Raw genomic sequence first — 8,856 nt, 5'->3', positions numbered from 1 at the left:
TAACCTAAGTCCTAAATATAATCAGAAATTTATTAGCAAAATTATAGCCTTCTCTCTCTTCTCTCTCCTCTCTCTCTTCTCTTTCTGCCCCCTGGTGTATAGTGAATTGGCTTCACCCTTGCACATAGGAAGAAAATTGAAAAAGTACTGTCTTTATTGTACTACTTTGTATAGTCACATATAAGTCCAAATTCCATGAAAAGCTCACTGATCCTAATTCTTCCCTTTTGAAGCCTCCAAGACCAATTATACATAATAAATGCAAACCATGTAAATGACAAATAATGGAACACAGAAATGCCTAGGAAGTGGCTAAAAGCAAGTTCTTTAAAAAAAATGGTAAGGCCAAATTTAATATTTTTTGTCCACACTAGCAGTTGATAGTAGCACTTACTGAGAGCTGTTCCCTTCACTAAATTCACCTGGAGTGGTTGAAATATTTGAGTTGCAGGCCGAACTGCAAGTTCTTTGCAGCCACACCCCTGCCCGGTGCTTGTATCACTGCCCTTTTGAACAGAAAACCTTAACTCCTTCCAGGGCACCAGAACCTCATCCTAGCACCAAAGCCAGAATAGACTCCCTGGGAAATAGAAGTAAGAGGCAATCTGAAAGCCACCAAACCAGGGAGCAGCAGTGTCACTGGAAGAATCTGATTTTTGGATTATTATTTGGAGGAAAAGAAAATCCTTACATCAATAGTGCATAAGAAAGTGGCCCCCGGGGACTTGGTAAATACTGAGGGGTTTTCAGGTTAAATGGACCATGCTGTATAAAGACCAGATCACGGCCCATTAAAAAGGAAGGAGAGTTCTCACCAAGAGCCAGAGCAGTGAACTCAGAGAGCTTCCCAGCAACAGTTTTAGGCCAAATTGGAGAGGACACTCCTGGAACTCATGCTTACAGCAGAGTAAGGAATGAACAGATAAACCAGTTTGGTTGGTGGAGGGGGGCAGGAAATGAGAGATCTAAGGCATGGAGACCTCTAAGGTTCTCAAGAGCTGAGTTGAAGGCACAATTTCTGATTTGCAATAGGAAGAAGAAACCCCATTGGATAATCTTGCTGGAATTAGCAGGTCCATCCCTATAAGATGAAGGCCATGAGTACAGTGAGCTTTCCCCCATCACCAGAAAACTCCTAATCAGTCTGAGGCTGAAGGCTCAGTTGAGTTTTCCCTTGGCATATTCTCTATCATTTAACTGTTTGAAAGCCTCCATTAGTTAGATTGTGCTTTATAATTTTTTTGTTGCTCTGTCTTATTGTATATGCATTGAGTATTGACCTGCATGTTTTGTTACTTAAATATTAATAAACATTGTTATGTTCCATTTGAATATCTTCTGTTCTGTTTTCCTGAGCTTTGGGAAGTAGAGGTGGGAAGTCTCAGCATCTCAAAACTGAATCCATCTTTCCAGCAGCAGCTTGGCAGCTGAGGGCCAACTTGGTCTGGGTTCAGCCTACTTAGTGAATTCTGCAAGTTGGAAAGCCTTCATGAAAGGGGGTTCCCAGAGCAAACAGGCTGAAATGTTGTGGATCTAAGGACTATTTTAGTCTGTATGAACCTGAGCACAACAGTCTGAAGTATCCAATGTCATTGGCCTATCCCTGGGCCAATGCTTGCCCTCCTGATGCTGTCAAGGGTTGGGCTGACCAGCTCAATAAGCTGGTTCACTGAGTCTTTAAGCTATAGCAATGATGTGAGCTACGAATTCAGAACAACCCACCTTCAACCCCAGGTCATATCACATCCTAGCTGTTAGCTTAAGTAAAGCATTTAAGCTTCCTGAGTTTCAGTTTCCTCATCTATAAAATGGGGATAATAACAATAATTGAATAATGCAAGTAAAATATATACTGAAGTGATAGGCCCCCAACTATGACAACTTTAATACAAACAGGGTATTGGCTTATGTAACTGGGAGATATGTAGCCAGGGTTGGCTTCAAGCACTGTTCAATCAAGAAAGACTCTACCTTTCTCTGCCCTCACCTCAGTTTTTCTTTCCCCTCTGTTGGTTTGTTTCTTTTAGCAGTTTGTTGTTGTTGTTGTTATTTTGGTATGGGGGATGTGGGGATTGAACCCAGGGGCACTTAACCACTAAGCCATAGCCCCAGCCCGTTTTATTTTTGTTTTGAGACGGGGCTCACTAAGTTGCTTAGGGCCTCACTAAGTTGCTAAGGCTAGTCTTGAACTTGCCATCCTCCTGCCTCAGCCTCCCAAGCCACTGGGATTACAATTGTGTGCCATTGTGCCCAGCTTGTCAGTTTGCTTCTTGAGAAGATTGTCCCACAGAATAGCAGTGATGATTGCTCCTGTTTCAGTGATGGAACCTCACAAAAAGAAGCCTCTCTTTTCTGATATCTGCAAGAGAAAACAAAATCCTGATACAACTCACTGGACTATTTGAGTCTTATACCCATCCCTAAACCTCTTCCTATAGTCAGAGCAGTGTTATTTAACCACAGGAAGAGGCTGAAACCAAATTCCAAGAAAAGCTGCAGAGGTCTCATCTTTGAGCCTCTGACAAGTTACCAAACTTCAAGGAAGAGATGGTTCTACTTGACGACCAAGGAACATACAAGTTCCTACCACAGAAAATATTATATTTTCCTGTCTTTTAACTTAGATTTGAGGCATCAGGAGATATAAAGATAATATTATTGTTGTACCTAATGTGAAAGAAAGCTAAAAATGTTTGTCCCTTTTTTTAGTTTGTTCTAATTAGTTATACATGACAGTAGAATGCATTTTGACACACTGTACACATCCTTTAATCCAGCAATTTTCCTTCTTCAAATTCTCCTAAGGAAATAATCCCAAGTATATATGTCCAAAGATATGTATCAATTGTTGAAAACAGTATAACTGGATCATCCTAAAATTCTAAGTGTCATAATAGTTTTTATAGATAAGTGAACTAGCATGCAGCCATTAAGATTATTAAAATCTTTTTCTAATATTGACTCTATTAAAGAGCACTTTGAAAAATGCCCCCAAAACAAATATGTTCCAAAATGTGTTTAAAGTAGTTGCTTCTGGATAGAGATATGATACTTTTCTTCTTTATTTATGCTTTTCAGTATTTTTCAAATATTCTTCAATAATAATATCTTTGTTTCTCAAGAAAAAATAAAACTGAAACTTAAGAGCAAAATATTAAAAAAAAAAAAAACAGAAAAATCCATCTCAGACAGCTTGGAAGAAGGAAGTTATAAAGTCATGGCTGAATAAAGGTCTCTCTTTATTCTGAACCAATAAAATACAATGGCCAGCCAGGTGTGGTAGCACACACCTGCAATCCCAGCTACTCAGGAGGTAAGAGCATTGCATATTCAAGGCCAGCCTGATATTGTATCCACTTAAAACTAAAAAATAAATATTAAAAAAAATTTTAAAAAGATGATCTCAATGTCAATTGGAATGGTAGCATTAGACTCTACTCAGAGATTTTCACATTCAGGGGAAATTTGGTTTTTTCTTAACTGGATAAAGCAAAACTTCATGAACCCAGTGTTATGTGAAAATTAGAAAAACAAACTATGCCTCCTAGAATAGATAATAGGAATAAAGAGAAAGCACTAATGGCAGAAACAGAAGACTAGTGAAAGATTACTTTGAGCCTTGAAAAAGTACAGATAATTATTAATGTTAATATTGTTATCAATATCATCTATTGAGAATCTACAAGGCCCAAAACAGGCCCTCTCTGTACACTCTCTCTAACCCTCAAACAAGCCCCCGTTAAATAGGTGTTATCTCTGCTTCCCAGGAGAATAAACCAAGATTCAGAAAGGTCAAGAAGAATCTTGCCTAAATGAGGTAACCAACCATACCATTCAAAGCCTTACAGCTCCAAGAAAACCAGGACAGCAATGCCAAGCTGCATAGCTGATGGATAGAGAAGCCTAGATCCCAACCAGGGTTTGTCTGGCTCCATGTCTCACTCTCTTGCCACAATGCCAGAGGGAATACCAACAAATGGGCAAAATAAATTTATAAATACATACAAAGAATTGCAGAAAGGAATAACAGGAGAGAAAGAGGGAGGTAGAAAGAAAGAAAAAAGAACAAATGAATGAGCAAGAAAAAGGAAGGAACTAAGAGCAAGGGAGGAAAGAAAGAAGGGTGGAAGGAAGTTGTAAATGTACTACAAAGAGAAAAATTTTCCTATGAAGCCAAGAAGCATGATACTTAAAACAATTTAACTAAAACTTCAGTTTTTAATTTCTATTTTCACAAAGTTCTAAAAGCATGTCTGTTGTAAGTGGTACACTGACAGATGAAGAGAGTGGGAGAGGACTTGGGGCTCCCTGAACCCCTCTGGAGCCTACACATTCAGCCTTTGCAAAACTCTCAGTGTGCTGTGTTTAAAGAGAACAGCAATGCTCTCAGTTTGCTCTGTGTCTAAAGAGAACAGCAGTGCTCTCAGTGTGCTCTGTATTTAAAGAAAACAGCAATGTGTTGCCACCCAGAAAGCCAGAGAATGTCCCAGGACCCCCAAAGTGCACTGTGTGAAGAAGTATCTGTCTCCCCAAGCAGTGCCAGCCAACGCTCCCGGGCCCTCCTGAGGCTGGGTTTGGGATGGGGCTCCTTTTACACCAGCAATCCCCTTAGACTAGAGCTACCCCCACAGTATCTGGGATCCATGTTAGTTAGCACTGAGAGGTTTCCCATTCCTTTCTTGTCTCAAGTGATACTTAAAACAATTTAACTAAAACTTCAGTTTTTAATTCCTGGACATGACCTTCTCATTTAGTTTCAGGTTGTTGACCAGAGTAGGCTTCCCCTCCATGATCAAAGCTGCCGCCCCAGCCCTTGCTAACAACAAAAGCTTATTTATTTTGTTCAATGAGCCAACTTGAACTTTCCCCCAAAGAATTTTTTGAAAGTTTAAAATATCAAACATTAAGCATGTAGGACTTTGCCACCCACACTTATGGCCCAAAGGAGGGAGATTGCCATGGCAACACCTCTGGTAAGGAGGATGGAATCAGCCTGAAGGGTGAAGAAAATACCACAATGGGACACAGGTCGCCCAGCTAGCCAGCAGGCCCCTTATGATGCTAGGAGTGTTTGCTTAAGTCTTAGGAATTAAGTCATAATTGAAAGAAAAAAAATGTCCAACGGCAAACAAACATATTAAGAAGTGGAGGTGGGGTCAGAATGTAGGTAGAGGAATTTTGAAAGTCAATAGTGAATGGATGTGACTCTGTCTTCTTACAAAAGCTTTTGTGCAGAGAGACCAGTCCCCATCCATCAGCAGAGGGGCACAGCCAACGGGAGAGAAAGAACCCAACAGGAAGGTCACTAGAGTATATTTGGTGTCAAATGACCCTCATTGGTAGCATGTACCAAGACCCCACCTGTTCATTCTCTGTGACCCAGTCATCCCTTAGTATTCCTTAACAACCTGCCCATAGAAAATCCTCTTCACTCCAAAAAAGGGATGTGGTAACAAAGAAATCAAGTGCAAGATTATTGTTATGTCTGTAGAACTAAAAATAGAAAGGAAAAATTTAATTCTAACAGTAGGAGAGGCATTAAACCATGATGCAACACCATAATGAAAGATGATGTAGACAATAAAATCAATGGTTAAGAAATCTTCACAATACATGGAGATAGTTTCATTCTTTTTACATAAAAGATAAAAATCATCATTGCAAATACAACATGATCTAAATTATGGTGAAAACAGAGGAGAAACTGGAAGGAAATGTGTCAAACAACTAGTAGTTTTTGTCTTTTTGTCTTGAGACTGAAATGAATTTATTTTCTTCTTCCTTAAGTTTCTAAAAAGGGCATGTAATTTTTATGTTTACAATAACAATAATCTTTTCTTTATTTTTTTAAATGTCAACTGTTTATTTAAAAACAGTTTCCCAAAAATATTTAAACAATTTACTTATAAATCACAAAGTAGAAAAGTTAAGTGAAAGATATGAACAGGTAAGTCCTAAAAAAGGGCAGTAGAAAAACTAAATATCCACAAATACTGAATGGATAGACTGTGACCTATTCACACAATAGAATGTTAAACAATGAATATGAACCAATCATAGTTACATATATTCCAGTATAGGTGAACTTCACAGTGGAAAGAGTAAACAACTTACAGAAGAGCCTGCAACTTACAGTTAGCTACATTACATATATATAATCTTAAAACATTGCTTAGAGAGCTGTGACAGAGCTGATAACTCACCAGAGCAACTGGGAATGGCTGAACCAGTTGTTTATGGCCAGTATCTATCATGAGTGGTAGATATTTTGAAAGTGACCCTTACCATTCTCATGCAACAGAACCGTAAAAAAAAAAAATGCATGTGTATGATAAACACCAAATTTAGGATGGCAGTTACCTCTAGGGAGGAAGAGGTCACAACCACATAAGTAATATTTTATTTCTTAACTAGGATGCTAAAGCACTTGAGCACTTAACAGTAATCTTTTCAAAAGACCCAACATGTGTTGTCCCACCTCGTGCCCATTCCCAACTCTTGCCTGCACATAGAGGCTATAAAAGCTCAAACTGTCACCTTTTCAGCAGCTTTGGCAGATATCAGAAGCCACACAACACAATACCATCCAAGCAGATGGATATGAAGTCCGAGCCCTGCCCTTTCCCCCTCCTCCTGTCTAGGAGGCAGACATAGACTTGGGCTGCGTCTGGGAATGAGCTGGAAAGGCCAAGAGGATGACAGAGATGCTGACCTTAAAGCTGTCAAGGATATGCCCCAATGTTAGCAGCTGGCAGTGGTTAAGAGTTTGATGAAAAGAGGAAACTGCATGAAGGAAGGCCAAGGGCAAAGGTTCTCAACCATTTGGTCCATGTGGGGAGATTTTAGAAATACCAATGCCCAGGTTTTGACTCTCCAGATTCTGATTTAATTGCTCTGGGATGTGGCCTGAGCATTAGGATTTTTTTCTTTTTAAAGTTTCTTAAGTGATTCAGCCAGGGTTGAAACCAAGTTCTAGGGGCACACAGAGAGCAACTAATGTACTCACTATCCAGTGATTCAGATTTCTTATTATGCACAACCAAGAAATACTACTGTCACTGAATTTTATCTTACTAGAAGTTTCATGTATCCCTAACTGATGTAATTATACTGTTTCTAAAGGCTGGCCCAAGAATATACATACATAAAAAATGGTGAATTTCCACAGCACATAGTAGGCACGTATATGTCTATTTCTCAGAGTGGAGAAACATTTCCCCCTTTGAGATCACACCTGGTCAAAGACCAAGTTTATGAACTATGTAAAATTCAATTTCTTTGCCAAAACAGAATTATGCCCAAAATAATTCCATACCCTTTTGTTCCTTCTGTGCTTCCACTGATATTGCCCTGTAGTGGCAGAGACCATGAACTATTACAAAACTTCCACACTGCACCTTGACCCAGATCTCGGCCCCTCCCCTTCATGTTAACACTTTGCTACAGCTCAGAACTCTAATCTCCCTGCTCAGAGTGTAGCCCATCAACCAGCACTTTGGTACTACCTGGGGGTTTGTTAGAAATGCAGAACCCTGATGCTCATCCCAGATAAGTTCAATCAGAATCTGCATTTTACCAAGATTTTTAGACAATCTGCATGCTCATTAAAAGCTGAGAAGCTCTGCTATAAGAAATAACAAGAACTAACTGTGTTTAAAGAAGTGAATGCTCTAACACATTCCCTTTTTGGTCCTCTTCTGCTGTTGGCAAAAAAAAAAAAAAATGGTGAGGGAAGGGAGAAGGAAAGGGCAAGAGGAAGGCTGGTTGCTCACGAGGGCTGTGGCGCAGTATGTCCATCTGATTGCCTTATGCAATCAGCAGGCTTTATCTCCTCTCTCCAGACAAGGGCCGGGACCTGGAGCACCCACCCCGAGTCTCAGCCCTTTCCCCATGGGCATCACTATTCCAACCAGCACAAACACCTACAAAACTAAAGGTCAAATATAGTCTTCCCATAAAAAGAAAGCAGGGGAAATCACTGTCAGCAAATCTGCCCTACTATGTGCCCCCCAAAAAAAAATTGCTAAAGGAAGTTCTTCAAACTAAAGGGAAATAATAATTCAGGAAGAAATAAAGAGCATCAGAAACAGACAGTTTCACCTAGAAACTGTTTTACAAAAAAAAAAAAAAAAAAAATTCTAAGGAAATAAAAAAAAATTCTATTTCCCTTCAAACTAAAGGGAAATAATAAATCAGGAAGAAATAAAGAGCATCAGAAACAGATCTTGTTTTAACAGTACCCTAGCTATCATCACGTAGAATGCTAGCCTGAGAATTGGAGGCTATCAGGTGCTGGACCTCACTTCCCCCATCACACAAGTTCTGAGCCTGTCAGCATTCCCACACTGCCTCATGTATAGAAATGTATATGGTCATCCCTCCCTATCCACAGGCTCCACATGCAGGGGTTTAACCAACTACTAATCAAAAATACTCAAGAAAAAAAATAACATGTATTTAAAATGTACAGATTTTTTTCTTATCATCATTCCCTAATAATAAAGTATAACAATGATTTACAAAGCATTTACATTGTATTAAGTATTATAATTAATCTAGAGGTAAGTATACAGAAGGATGTATATCAGTTGCATGCAAGTTGTACACCATTTTACATGAGACTTGAGCATCCAAGCAGTTTGGTAGCTACAGGTATTCCCAGAGCCATCTCCCTTGAGGATACTAAGGGGTGATTATATCTGCTTATGTACAAAGAGGAAGCATGGTATAACTAAGTAAGAACTAAGCCATAGGTAAATCTTGGCAGCCTCTAAACCCAATACAATAAATCTGTAGAATCTTAAATAATATTTTTGAAAATATTACTTTGCACATATTTTATGTAGAATTGGAAAC

Source organism: Marmota flaviventris, chromosome 8 (genome assembly GCF_047511675.1).
Source record: "Marmota flaviventris isolate mMarFla1 chromosome 8, mMarFla1.hap1, whole genome shotgun sequence".
In the NCBI taxonomy this organism is placed as follows: Eukaryota; Metazoa; Chordata; class Mammalia; order Rodentia; family Sciuridae; genus Marmota; species Marmota flaviventris.
This window is presented reverse-complemented; position numbering follows the sequence as displayed.